We start from the raw sequence: 14,754 nt of genomic DNA, 5'->3' as shown, positions 1-14,754 counted from the left end.
TCATCTCTCCTTTCCTCATCTCTCCTTTCCTCATCTCTCCATTCCTCATCTCTCCTTTCCTCATCTCTCCATGAAGGGAGCCCCAGCCATAACGTCATTGTAAATAGGAATGAGTTGTTAACTGACTTGCCTAGTTAAATAAAGGTTAGAAAACCCTCGTCATCATGATATGGTGCACCTCTCCTCTGACTGGGAGAGAAAGTGAATGCGGCGTGGGACAAAGGGAGAGAGGGGGAGCGTTGGGTGGCCATTTGCATGTAAATAGCCATGCACCAGCCCTCCCTCCACTGCAGGGATGACAAAGAGCCCTCTGGTATTGCCTTGGCTTATTTGATAATGTATAAGGAGTGGGACTCAGGCATGGTCATAACGCATTGAACCTCACTCTGAAACTAATGCCGTGTTACTCCCATTGGACAACAGCAGCCCACACTAACAAAGGAGGGAGAATGATGAACAAAAAAATATTTTCCTCCCATCACAACAACATACTGTAGAGGTCAGAGATCAAGGTCAGGATCATTACACTGAGCTTTCTCCTCTCCTTCTCTCCATCAATCAATCTCTCTCTCTCTCTCTCTCTCTCTCTCTCTCTCTCTCTCTCTCTCTCTCTCTCTCTCTCTCTCTCTCTCTCTCTCTCTCTCTCTCTCTTTCTCTCTATCTGTTTCTCTATTTCTTTCCCCCTCTCTCTCTCTCTCTCTCTCTCTCTCTCTCTCTCTCTCTCTCTCTCTCTCTCTCTCTCTCTCTCTCTCTCTCTCTCTCTCTCTCTCTCTCTCTCTCTCTCTCTCTCTCTCTCTCTCTCTCTCTCTCAATTCAATTCAATTCAATTCAAGGGGCTTTATTGGCATGGGAAACATGTGTTAACATTGCCAAAGCAAGTGAGGTAGATAATATACAAAAGTCAAATAAACAATAAAAATGAACAGTAAACATTACACATACAGAAGTTTCAAAACAATAAAGACATTACAAATGTCATATTATATATATGCAGTGTTGTAACAATGTACAAATGGTTAAAGCACACAAGTTAAAATAAATAAACATAAATATGGGTTGTATTTACAATGGTGTTTGTTCTTCACTGGTTGCCCTTTTCTTGTGGCAACAGGTCACAAATCTTGCTGCTGTGATGGCACACTGTGGAATTTCACCCAGTAGATATGGGAGTTTATCAAAATTGGATTTGTTTTCGAATTCTTTGTGGATCTGTGTGATCTGAGGGAAATATGTCTCTCTAATATGGTCATACATTGGGCAGGAGGTTAGGAAGTGCAGCTCAGTTTCCACCTCATTTTGTGGGCAGTGAGCACATAGCCTGTCTTCTCTTGAGAGCCATGTCTGCCTACGGCGGCCTTTCTCAATAGCAAGGCTATGCTCACTGAGTCTGTACATAGTCAAAGCTTTCCTTAAGTTTGGGTCAGTCACAGTGGTTAGGTATTCTGCCACTGTATACTCTCTGTTTAGGGCCAAATAGCATTCTAGTTTGCTCTGTTTTTTTGTTAATTCTTTCCAATGTGTCAAGTAATTATCTTTTTGTTTTCTCATGATTTGGTTGGGTCTAATTGTGCTGTTGTCCTGGGGCTCTGTGGGGTGTGTTTGTGTTTGTGAACAGAGCCCTAGGACCAGCTTGCTTAGGGGACTCTTCTCCAGGTTCATCTCTCTGTAGGTGATGGCTTTGTTATGGAAGGTTTGGGAATCGCTTCCTTTTAGGTGGTTGTAGAATTTAACGGCTCTTTTCTGGATTTTGATAATTAGTGGGTATCGGCCTAATTCTGCTCTGCATGCATTATTTGGTGTTCTACGTTGTACACGGAGGATATTTTTGCAGAATTCTGCATGCAGAGTCTCAATTTGGTGTTTGTCCCATTTTGTGAAATCTTGGTTGGTGAGCGGACCCCAGACCTCACAACCATAAAGGGCAATGGGCTCTATGACTGATTCAAGTATTTTTAGCCAGATCCTAATTGGTATGTTGAAATTTATGTTCCTTTTGATGGCATAGAATGCCCTTCTTGCCTTGTCTCTCAGATCGTTCACAGCTCTGTGGAAGCTACCTGTGGTGCTGATGTTTAGGCCGAGGTATGTATAGTTTTTTGTGTGCTCTAGGGCAACGGTGTCTAGATGGAATTTGTGGTCCTGGCGACTGGACCTTTTTTGGAACACCATTATTTTGGTCTTACTGAGATTTACTGTCAGGGCCCAGGTCTGACAGAATCTGTGCAGAAGATCTAGGTGCTGCTGTAGGCCCTCCTTGGTTGGTGACAGAAGCACCAGATCATCAGCAAACAGTAGACATTTGATTTCGGATTCTAGTAGGGTGAGACCGGGTGCTGCAGACTGTTCTAGTGCCCGCGCCAATTCGTTGATATATATGTTGAAGAGGGTGGGGCTTAAGCTGCATCCCTGTCTCACCCCACGACCCTGTGTGAAGAAATGTGTGTGTTTTTTGCCAATTTTAACCGCACACTTGTTGTTTGTGTACATGGATTTTATGATGTCGTATGTTTTACCCCCAACACCACTTTCCATCAATTTGTATAGCAGACCCTCATGCCAAATTGAGTCGAAGGCTTTTTTGAAATCAACAAAGCATGAGAAGACTTTGCCTTTGTTTTGGTTTGTTTGGTTGTCAATTAGGGTGTGTAGGGTGAATACATGGTCTGTTGTACGGTAATTTGGTAAAAAGCCAATTTGACATTTGCTCAGTACATTGTTTTCATTGAGGAAATGTACGAGTCTGCTGTTAATGATAATGCAGAGTATTTTCCCAAGGTTACTGTTGACGCATATTCCACGGTAGTTATTGGGGTCAAATTTGTCTCCACTTTTGTGGATTGGGGTGATCAGTCCTTGGTTCCAAATATTGGGGAAGATGCCAGAGCTAAGGACGATGTTAAAGAGTTTTAATATAGCCAATTGGAATTTGTTGTCTGTATATTTGATCATTTCATTAAGGATACCATCAACACCACAGGCCTTTTTGGGTTGGAGGGTTTTTATTTTGTCCTGTAACTCATTCAAGGTAATTGGAGAATCCAGTGGGTTCTGGTAGTCTTTAATAGTTGATTCTAGGATTTGTATTTGATCATGTATATGTTTTTGCTCTTTATTCTTTGTTATAGAGCCAAAAAGATTGGAGAAGTGGTTTACCCATACATCTCCATTTTGGATAGATAATTCTTCGTGTTGTTGTTTGTTTAGTGTTTTCCAATTTTCCCAGAATTGGTTAGAGTCTATGGATTCTTCAATTACATTGAGCTGATTTCTGACGTGCTGTTCCTTCTTTTTCCGTAGTGTATTTCTGTATTGTTTTAGTGATTCACCATAGTGAAGGCGTAGACTCAGGTTTTCCGGGTCTCTATGTTTTTGGTTGGACAGGTTTCTCAATTTATTTCTTAGATTTTTGCATTCTTTATCAAACCATTCGTCATTGTTGTTCATTTTCTTCGGTTTTCTATTTGAGATTTTTAGATTTGATAGGGAAGCTGAGAGGTCAAATATACTGTTAAGATTTTCTACTGCCAAGTTTACACCTTCACTATTGCAGTGGAACGTTTTACCCAGGAAGTTGTCTAAAAGGGATTGAATTTGCTGTTGCCTAATTGTTTTTTGGTAGGTTTCCAAACTGCATTCCTTCCATCTATAGCATTTCTTAATGTTACTCAGTTCCTTTGGCTTTGATGCCTCATGATTGAGTATTGCTCTGTTCAAGTAGACTGTGATTTTGCTGTGGTCTGATAGGGGTGTCAGTGGGCTGACTGTGAACGCTCTGAGAGACTCTGGGTTGAGGTCAGTGATAAAGTAGTCTACAGTGCTACTGCCAAGAGATGAGCTATAGGTGTACCTACCATAGGAGTCCCCTCGAAGCCTACCATTGACTATGTACATACCCAGCGTGCGACAGAGCTGCAGGAGTTGTGACCCGTTTTTGTTGGTTATGTTGTCATAGTTGTGCCTAGGTGGGCATATGGGGGAGGGAATGCTGTCACCTCCAGGTAGGTGTTTGTCCCCCTGTGTGCTGAGGGTGTCAGGTTCCTGTCCAGTTCTGGCATTTAGGTCGCCACAGACTAACTCTCTCTCTCTCTCTCTCTCTCTCTCTTTCTCTCTTTCTCTAGCTCTCTCTCTTTCTCTTCTTCTCTCTCTCTTTCTCTCTCTCTTTTTCTCTCTTTCTCTCTCTCTTTCTCTCTTTCTCTTTCTCTCTTTCGCTCTCTCTCTTTCTCTCTTTCTCTTTTTCTCTCTCTTTTTCTCTCTTTCTCTCTCTCTTTATCTGTCTCCCTGTGTCTTTCTGACCCCCCTTCAATCTACTATAACTCTTTCACGCCCACTCCCCTCCTTTTCTCTTTCCCCATCTCCTTCCATTTCCCCAGTGCACTCTTATTGTAAACTGCCTATGTAATTTAAATGCAGTGCCTTCCTTTTCAAATGGATGGCGAAGAGGATGGGAGAAAGGGAGAAAATCGTGCAGGAATACCATTATCACCATGCATCTAAAAAGCTAAGCGCTGGAGCACCAAGCATAAAGTCAAAATAAGCTTCTATAGTTGATCTGTGTGCTGTTGTGTAGGGTGTGTATGTATGTATGTTTGCTGAGTCCTCTGTGTTTGTGTGATGGAGGGTGGAGGGAGGGAGGCAGATAGCCCCACTGCCGTGGGCCTGAGGGTCTCATCATGGTGATGAGTTTCCCTGGCCTCCACTCGCCACCGTGATCTCATCTCTGAAGAGGTAACGAGCAGTGGGTTTTAAATGAGTCGGCTTCTTATTGGAAAGACGCTTTGTTTGTTTGTTTGTTTGTTTGTTTGTATTTGCAGAGCCATCACTATCTATACGTTTTGTATGAATTCTATAGATGTCGGATGTATTTTCAGTGCTCTTTGTGTTGTTGATGTTTCTAATGTAAAGAGAGTACAGGGAACAGTGTTTGTGTAATTGTGTTTACTCTAAATTGCTCTCTGGCTCTATTAGCAGTAGTAGTATGGCAGAGTATATGGTGGTCGCACACACACACACACACACACACGCGCACGCACACACACGCACACACACACACACACACACACACACACACACACACACACACACACACACACACACACACACACACACACACACACACACACACACACACACACACACACACACACACACACACACACACACACACACACACACACACACACACACACACACACACACACACACACACACACACACACACAGCACTAGGTAGCAGTATTGCAGAGTGGAGGGTTGTTCTTCCCCCTGACCTTTAAGACATTATTAATGTGAGTCCCAGTGAGTCCCTGACCCAGGCTGTATTGATCATTATCTGGTCTCGCTAGATCTGTTTCACTCCACCACTTAACTGTAGCCCATAAATAAACAGACCCAACCAAATGAAGAGGAGTCTAGTGGCATTACCGTACAAAACAATGTTTGTCTAGTGGAATAGTACATTTACATTTCAAGCTGCTTTATTGGCGTGAAAAACATTGCGTCAATATTGCCAAAGCAACAATATATACAATATACATTGCAATAAAGAATAATAATTATAATAACATTAAAATGTTAACATTCAATAATAGGAATATAATAAATATACATTTCTCTCTACATGTTTATGTTCCATGTGTTTACGTCTGATTGTGTGTAGTTGTAGCAGATCGTTTTTTTTAAATGTTCCTTTAGTATATATCTGTGTTGCTTGGGGACTGTTAAGACTTACAGTCAATCAACCTCTGTGTTTTTTGATTTCTTATTTGGTTTCATCACCCACGCATCCAGTGCAACAAAACACTGCTGCTGCTTCCAAGTTCCCAGCCTCTCCTTACAGAATGTTGTGGATCGACTACAGATGTAGGGTCTTAATTAGACCAGTATCGTCACAGAAAAATAGTCCTGCAGCAACAGGATTTTAATATTTAGTACATAATGTTGCTTGATTGGTGGTTAGGCTATTAGCTGGGCAAAATGATTGGTCCAAAATAGGGGAGGATTGTCTAACTTTTTATTTTGCTTTGGGGAGGGTTGTGTGTTTTTATTGGTCACAGGGGAGGATTGTGTTATTTTATTGGCCACATGGGAGGGTAGTGTGTTTTTATTGGTCACAGGGGGGGGGGGGGTAGTGTGTTTTTATTGGTCACAGGGGAGGGTAGTGTATTTTTATTGGTCACATGGGAGGGTAGTGTGTTTTTATTGGTCATAGGGGAGGGTAGTGTGTTTTTATTGGTCACAGGGGAGGATAGTGTTTTCTTATTGGTCACATGGGAGGGTAGTGTTTTTTTATTGGTCACAGGGGAGGATAGTGTTTTTTTATTGGTCACATGGGAGGGTAGTGTGGTTTTTTATTGGTCACATGGGAGGGTAGTATGTTTTTATTGGTCACAGGGGAGGGTAGTGTGTTTTTATTGGTCACATGGGAGGGTAGTATGTTTTTATTGGTCACATGGGAGGGTAGTGTGTTTTTATTGGTCACATGGGAGGGTAGTGTGTTTTTATTGGTCACATGGGAGGGTAGTGTGTTTTTCTTGGTCACAGGGGAGGATAGTGTTTTTTTATTGGTCACATGGGAGGGTAGTGTGTTTTTATTGGTCACAGGGGAGGATAGTGTTTTTTTATTGGTCACATGGGAGGATAGTGTGTTTTTTCCCTGGTTTATGTTCGCTCTTTTGCAGGTTTTACTAAATAATTTCTTCCATCCTAGCCGCATTTCCTCATCTGCTTGCACGAGCCTCCCTATATCCTTATGCACTATGCTTTTCTTTTCCGTGTGCTAACTTTGACTATACCACAGGTTAATATAGTCTACCAGTCTAACAGTCTATCCTGTCCTCTAACAGACTAACTATACCACAGGTTAATATAGTCTACCAGTCTAACTGTCTATCCTGCCCTCTAACAGACTAACTATACCACAGGTTAATATAGTCTACCAGTCTAACTGTCTATCCTGCCCTCTAACAGACTAACTATACCACAGGTTAATATAGTCTACCAGTCTAACTGTCTATCCTGCCCTCTAACAGACTAACTATACCACAGGTTAATATAGTCTACCAGTCTAACTGTCTATCCTGTCCTCTAACAGACTAACTATACCACAGGTTAATATAGTCTACCAGTCTAACTGTCTATCCTGTCCTCGAACAGACTAACTATACCACAGGTTAATATAGTCTACCAGTCTAACTGTCTATCCTGCCCTCTATCCTTCATGTATTGTGACAATAGTGGTAGGTGGATTGTTTGTCCAGATCTGCAAGGCTAACTAGCATCAAAATTAAAAAACCTAGGAAGAAACCTAGAGAGGAACCAGGCTATGAGGGGTGGCCAGTCCTCCTCTGGCTGTGCCGGGTGGAGATTATAACAGAACATGGCCAAGATGTTCAAATGTTCATAAATGACCAGCATGGTCAAATAATAATAATCACAGTAGTTGTCGAGGGTGCAACAAGTCAGCACCTCAAGAGTAAATGTCAGTTGGCTTTACATAGCCGATCATTAAGAGTATCTCTACCGCTCCTGTGGTCTCTAGAGAGTTGAAAACAGCAGGTCTGGGACAGGTAGCACGTCCGGTGAACAGGTCAGGGTTCCATAGCCGCAGGCAGAACAGTTGAAACTAACATAACACCACAATACAACGATCCTACCTAGACTATAGTAGCCTACAACACCACAATACAATTATCCGACCTAGATTATAGTAGCCTACAACACCACAATACAATTATTCTACCTAGATTATATTAGAATACAGTATAACACCACAATACAATTATCCTACCTAGATTATAGTAGCCTACAACACCACAATACAATTATTCTACCTAGATTATATTAGAATACAGTATAACACCACAATACAATTATCCTACCTAGATTATAGTAGCCTACAACACCACAATACAATTATCCTACCTAGATTATAGTAGCCTATAACACCACAATACAGTTATCCTACCTAAATTATAGTAGCCTACAACACCACAATACAATTATCCTACCTAGATTATGGTAGCCTACAACACCACAATACAATTATCCTACCTAGATTATATTAGAATACAGTATAACACCACAATACAATTATCCTACCTAGATTATAGTAGCCTATAACACCACAATACAATTATCCTACCTAGATTATAGTAGCCTACAACACCACAATACAATTATCCTACCTAGATTATAGTAGCCTACAACACCACAATACAATTATCCTACCTAGATTATAGTAGCCTATAACACCACAATACAATTATCCTACCTAGATTATAGTAGCCTACAACACCACAATACAATTTTCCTACCTAGATTATAGTAGCCTATAACACCACAATACAATTATCCTACCTAGATTATAGTAGCCTACAACACCACAATACAATTATCCTACCTAGATAATAGTAGCCTACAACACGATGACCCAATCTCAATCGCGCTCCTCTATCTCCTGTGTTTATAGTTGGAATAGGTGTGTGCATGTGCTCGGAGCTGTTTGGGTTTTTCAATGAAGATCTCAAAACAATCAATTATGAATGTACAGTTACATGGAACCCAAACCGGCGGCGCGCGTGCGTCATCGTGCGCCATCGTGCGTCATCGTGCGCCATCGTGCGCCATCGTGCGCCATCGTGCGCTATCGTGCGCCATCGTGCGTCATCGTGCGCCATCGTGCGCTATCGTGCGCCATCGTGCGCCATCGTGCGTCATCGTGCGCCATCGTACGTCATGGTGCGCCATCGTGCGTCATCGTGCGTCATCGTGCGTCATCGTGCGCCATCGTGCGCCATCGTGCGTCATGGTGCGCCATCGTGCGTCATGGTGCGCCATCGTACGTCATGGTGCGTCATCGCACTCCATCGTGCGTCATGGTGCGCCATCGTGCGTCATCGTGCGCCATCGTGCGTCATGGTGCGCCATCGTACGTCATGGTGCGCCATCGTGCGTCATCGCGCTCCATCGTGCGTCATCGTGCGCCATCGTGCGTCATCGCACTCCATCGTGCGTCATGGTGCGCCATCGTACGTCATGGTGCGTCATCGCACTCCATCGTGCGTCATGGTGCGCCATCGTACGTCATGGTGCGCCATCGTGCGTCATCGTGCGCCATCGTGCGTCATGGTGCGCTATCGTGCGTCATGGTGCGCCATCGTGCGTCATGGTGCGCCATCGTGCGTCATGGTGCGCCATCGTGCGTCATCGTGCGCCATCGTGCGTCATCGTGCGCCATCGTGCGCCATGGTGCGCCATCGTGCGTCATCGTGCGCCATCGTGCGTCATGGTGCGTCATGGTGCGTCATCGTGCGCCATCGTGCGTCATGGTGCGCCATCGTACGTCATGGTGCGCCATCGTGCGCCATGGTGCGCCATCGTGCGCCATGGTGCGCCATCGTGCGCCATCGTGCGTCATGGTGCGCTATCGTGCGTCATCGTGCGCCATCGTGCGTCATGGTGCGCCATCGTACGTCATGGTGCGCCATCGTGCGTCATCGCGCTCCATCGTGCGTCATCGTGCGCCATCGTGCGTCATCGCACTCCATCGTGCGTCATGGTGCGCCATCGTACGTCATGGTGCGCCATCGTGCGCCGTCGTGCGTCATCGCACTCCATGGTGCGCCATCGTGCGCCATCGTGTGTCATGGTGTGCCATCGTACGTCATGGTGCGTCATCGCACTCCATCGTGCGTCATGGTGCGCCATCGTGCGTCATCGTGCGCCATCGTGCGTCATCGTGCGCCATCGTGCGCTATCGTGCGCCATCGTGCGTCATCGTGCGCCATCGTGCGCTATCGTGCGCCATCGTGCGCCATCGTGCGTCATCGTGCGCCATCGTACGTCATGGTGCGCCATCGTGCGTCATCGTGCGTCATCGTGCGTCATCGTGCGCCATCGTGCGCCATCGTGCGTCATGGTGCGCCATCGTGCGTCATGGTGCGCCATCGTACGTCATGGTGCGTCATCGCACTCCATCGTGCGTCATGGTGCGCCATCGTGCGTCATCGTGCGCCATCGTGCGTCATCGTGCGCCATCGTGCGTCATGGTGCGCCATCGTACGTCATGGTGCGCCATCGTGCGTCATCGCGCTCCATCGTGCGTCATCGTGCGCCATCGTGCGTCATCGCACTCCATCGTGCGTCATGGTGCGCCATCGTACGTCATGGTGCGTCATCGCACTCCATCGTGCGTCATGGTGCGCCATCGTACGTCATGGTGCTCCATCGTGCGTCATCGTGCGTCATCGTGCGCCATCGTGCGTCATGGTGCGCTATCGTGCGTCATGGTGCGCCATCGTGCGTCATCGTGCGCCATCGTGCGTCATCGTGCGCCATCGTGCGCCATGGTGCGCCATCGTGCGTCATCGTGCGCCATCGTGCACCATCGTGCGTCATGGTGCGTCATCGTGCGTCATCGTGCGCCATCGTGCGTCATGGTGCGCCATCGTACGTCATGGTGCGCCATCGTGCGCCATGGTGCGCCATCGTGCGCCATGGTGCGCCATCGTGCGCCATCGTTCGTCATGGTGCGCTATCGTGCGTCATCGTGCGCCATCGTGTGTCATGGTGCGCCATCGTACGTCATGGTGCGCCATCGTGCGTCATCGCGCTCCATCGTGCGTCATCGTGCGCCATCGTGCGTCATCGCACTCCATCGTGCGTCATGGTGCGCCATCGTACGTCATGGTGCGCCATCGTGCGTCATCGTGCGCCATCGTGCGTCATCGTGCGCCATCGTGCGCCATGGTGCGCCATCGTGCGTCATCGTGCGCCATCGTGCGCCATCGTGCGTCATGGTGCGTCATCGTGCGTCATCGTGCGCCATCGTGCGTCATGGTGCGCCATCGTACGTCATGGTGCTCCATCGTGCGTCATCGTGCGTCATCGTGCGCCATCGTGCGTCATGGTGCGCTATCGTGCGTCATGGTGCGCCATCGTGCGTCATCGTGCGCCATCGTGCGTCATCGTGCGCCATCGTGCGCCATAATGCGCCATCGTGCGTCATCGTGCGCCATCGTGCGCCATCGTGCGTCATGGTGCGTCATCGTGCGTCATCGTGCGCCATCGTGCGTCATGGTGCGCCATCGTACGTCATGGTGCGCCATCGTGCGCCATGGTGCGCCGTCGTGCGCCATGGTGCGCCATCGTGCGCCATCGTGCGTCATGGTGCGCTATCGTGCGTCATCGTGCGCCATCGTGTGTCATGGTGCGCCATCGTACGTCATGGTGCGCCATCGTGCGTCATCGCGCTCCATCGTGCGTCATCGTGCGCCATCGTGCGTCATCGCACTCCATCGTGCGTCATGGTGCGCCATCATACGTCATGGTGCGCCATCGTGCGCCATCGTGCGTCATCGCACTCCATGGTGCGCCATCGTGCGCCATCGTGTGTCATGGTGCGCCATCGTGCGTCATGGTGCGCCATCGTGCGTCATCGTGCGCCATCGTGCGTCATCGTGCGCCATCGTGCGCCATGGTGCGCCATGGTGCGTCATCGTGCGCCATCGTGCGCCATCGTGCGTCATGGTGCGTCATGGTGCGTCATCGTGCGCCATCGTGCGTCATGGTGCGCCATCGTGCGCCATCGTGCGCTATCGTGCGTCATCGTGCGCCATCGTGCGTCATGGTGCGCCATCGTACGTCATGGTGCGCCATCGTGCATCATCGCGCTCCATCGTGCGTCATCGTGCGCCATCGTGCGTCATCGCACTCCATCGTGCGTCATGGTGCGCCATCGTACGTCATGGTGCGCCATCGTGCGCCATCGTGCGCCATGGTGCGCCATGGTGCGTCATCGTGCGCCATCGTGTGTCATGGTGTGCATCGTGCGTCATGGTGCGCCATCGTGCGCCATCGTGCGTCATGGTGTGCCATCGTGCGCCATCGTGCGTCATCGTGCGCCATCGTGCGCCATCGTGCGTCATCGTACGTCATGGTGTGCCATCGTACGTCATAGTGCGCCATCGTGCGCCATCGTGCGTCATGGTGTGCCATCGTACGTCATGGTGCGCCATCGTGCGCCATCGTGCGTCATCGCACTCCATGGTGCGCCATCGTGCGTCATCGTGCGCCATCGTGCGCCATCGTGCGTCATCGTGCGCCATCGTTCGTCATCGCACTCCATCGTGCGTCATGGTGCGCCATCGTACGTCATGGTGCGTCATCGTGCGCCATCATGCGTCATCGCACTCCATGGTGCGCCATCGTGCGTCATGGTGCGCCATCGTACGTCATGGTGCGCCATCGTGCACCATCGTGCACCATCGTGCGTCATGGTGCGCCATCGTGCGTCATCGTGCTCCATCGTGCGCCATCGTGCTCCATCGTACGTCATGGTGCGCCATCGTGCGCCATCGTGCGTCATCGTGCGCCATCGTGCGTCATGGTGCGTCATCGTGCGTCATCGTGCGCCATCGTACGTCATGGTGCGCCATCGTGCGCCATCGTGCGTCATCGTGCGCCATCGTGCGTCATCGTGCGCCATCGTGCGTCATGGTGCGCCATCGTGCGTCATCGTGCGCCATCGTGCGTCATGGTGCTCCATCGTGCTCCATGGTGCGTCATCGTGCGTCATCGTGCTCCATCGTGCGTCATCGTGCTCCATCGTGCTCCATCGTGCGTCATCGTGCGTCATCGTGCTCCATCGTGCTCTATCGTGCGTCATCGTGCGTCATGGTGCGCCATCGTGCGTCATCGTGCGTCATCGTGCTCCATCGTGCGCCATCGTGCGTCATCGTGTGTCATCGTGCGTCATCGTGTGCCATCGTGCGCCATGGTGCGCCATCGTGCGTCATCGTGCGCCATCGTGCGCCATCGTGCGTCATGGTGCGTCATCGTGCGTCATCGTGCGCCATCGTGCGTCATGGTGCGCCATCGTACGTCATGGTGCGCCATCGTGCGCCATCGTGCGCCATCGTGCGCCATGGTGCGCCATCGTGCGCCATCGTGCGTCATGGTGCGCTATCGTGCGTCATCGTGCGCCATCGTGCGTCATGGTGCGCCATCGTACGTCATGGTGCGCCATCGTGCGTCATCGCGCTCCATCGTGCGTCATCGTGCGCCATCGTGCGTCATCGCGCTCCATCGTGCGTCATGGTGCGCCATCGTACGTCATGGTGCGCCATCGTGCGCCATCGTGCGTCATCGCACTCCATGGTGCGCCATCGTGTGTCATGGTGTGCCATCGTACGTCATGGTGCGCCATCGTGCGCCATCGTGCGTCATGGTGTGCCATCGTACGTCATGGTGCGCCATCGTGCGCCATCGTGCGTCATCGCACTCCATGGTGCGCCATCGTGCGCCATCGTGCGTCATCGTGTGTCATGGTGTGCCATCGTACGTCATGGTGCGCCATCGTGCGCCATCGTGCGTCATGGTGTGCCATCGTACGTCATGGTGCGCCATCGTGTGCCATCGTGCATCATCGCACTCCATGGTGCGCCATCGTGCGCCATCGTGCGTCATCGTGCGCCATCGTGCGCCATCGTGCGTCATCGTGCGCCATCGTTCGTCATCGCACTCCATCGTGCGTCATGGTGCGCCATCGTACGTCATGGTGCGTCATCGTGCGCCATCGTGCGTCATCGCACTCCATGGTGCGCCATCGTGCGTCATGGTGCGCCATCGTACGTCATGGTGCGCCATCGTACGTCATGGTGCGCCATCGTGCGCCATGGTGCGCCATCGTGCGCCATGGTGCGCCATCGTGCGCCATCGTGCGTCATGGTGCGCTATCGTGCGTCATCGTGCGCCATCGTGCGTCATGGTGCGCCATCGTACGTCATGGTGCGCCATCGTGCGTCATCGCGCTCCATCGTGCGTCATCGTGCGCCATCGTGCGTCATCGCACTCCATCGTGCGTCATGGTGCGCCATCGTACGTCATGGTGCGCCATCGTGCGCCATCGTGCGTCATCGCACTCCATGGTGCGCCATGGTGCGCCATCGTGTGTCATGGTGTGCCATCGTACGTCATGGTGCGTCATCGCACTCCATCGTGCGTCATGGTGCGCCATCGTGCGTCATCGTGCGCCATCGTGCGTCATCGTGCGCCATCGTGCGTCATCGTGCGCCATCGTGCGTCATGGTGCGCCATCGTACGTCATGGTGCGCCATCGTGCGTCATCGCGCTCCATCGTGCGTCATCGTGCGCCATCGTGCGTCATCGCACTCCATCGTGCGTCATGGTGCGCCATCGTACGTCATGGTGCGTCATCGCACTCCATCGTGCGTCATGGTGCGCCATCGTACGTCATGGTGCGCCATCGTGCGTCATCGTGCGTCATCGTGCGCCATCGTGCGTCATGGTGCGCTATCGTGCGTCATTGTGCGCCATCGTGCGTCATGGTGCGCCATCGTGCGTCATGGTGCGCCATCGTGCGTCATCGTGCGCCATCGTGCGTCATCGTGCGCCATCGTGCGCCATGGTGCGCCATGGTGCGTCATCGTGCGCCATCGTGCGCCATCGTGCGTCATGGTGCGTCATGGTGCGTCATCGTGCGCCATCGTGCGTCATGGTGCGCCATCGTGCGCCATCGTGCGCTATCGTGCGTCATCGTGCGCCATCGTGCGTCATGGTGCGCCATCGTACGTCATGGTGCGCCATCGTGCATCATCGCGCTCCATCGTGCGTCATCGTGCGCCATCGTGCGTCATCGTGCTCCATCGTGCGTCATGGTGCGCCATCGTACGTCATGGTGCGCCATCGTGCGCCATCGTGCGTCATCGCACTCCATGGTGCGCCATCGTGCGCCAT

Source organism: Salvelinus alpinus, chromosome 28 (genome assembly GCF_045679555.1).
Source record: "Salvelinus alpinus chromosome 28, SLU_Salpinus.1, whole genome shotgun sequence".
NCBI classification, from domain to species: Eukaryota; Metazoa; Chordata; class Actinopteri; order Salmoniformes; family Salmonidae; genus Salvelinus; species Salvelinus alpinus.
Note: the sequence above shows the minus strand (reverse complement) of the source record.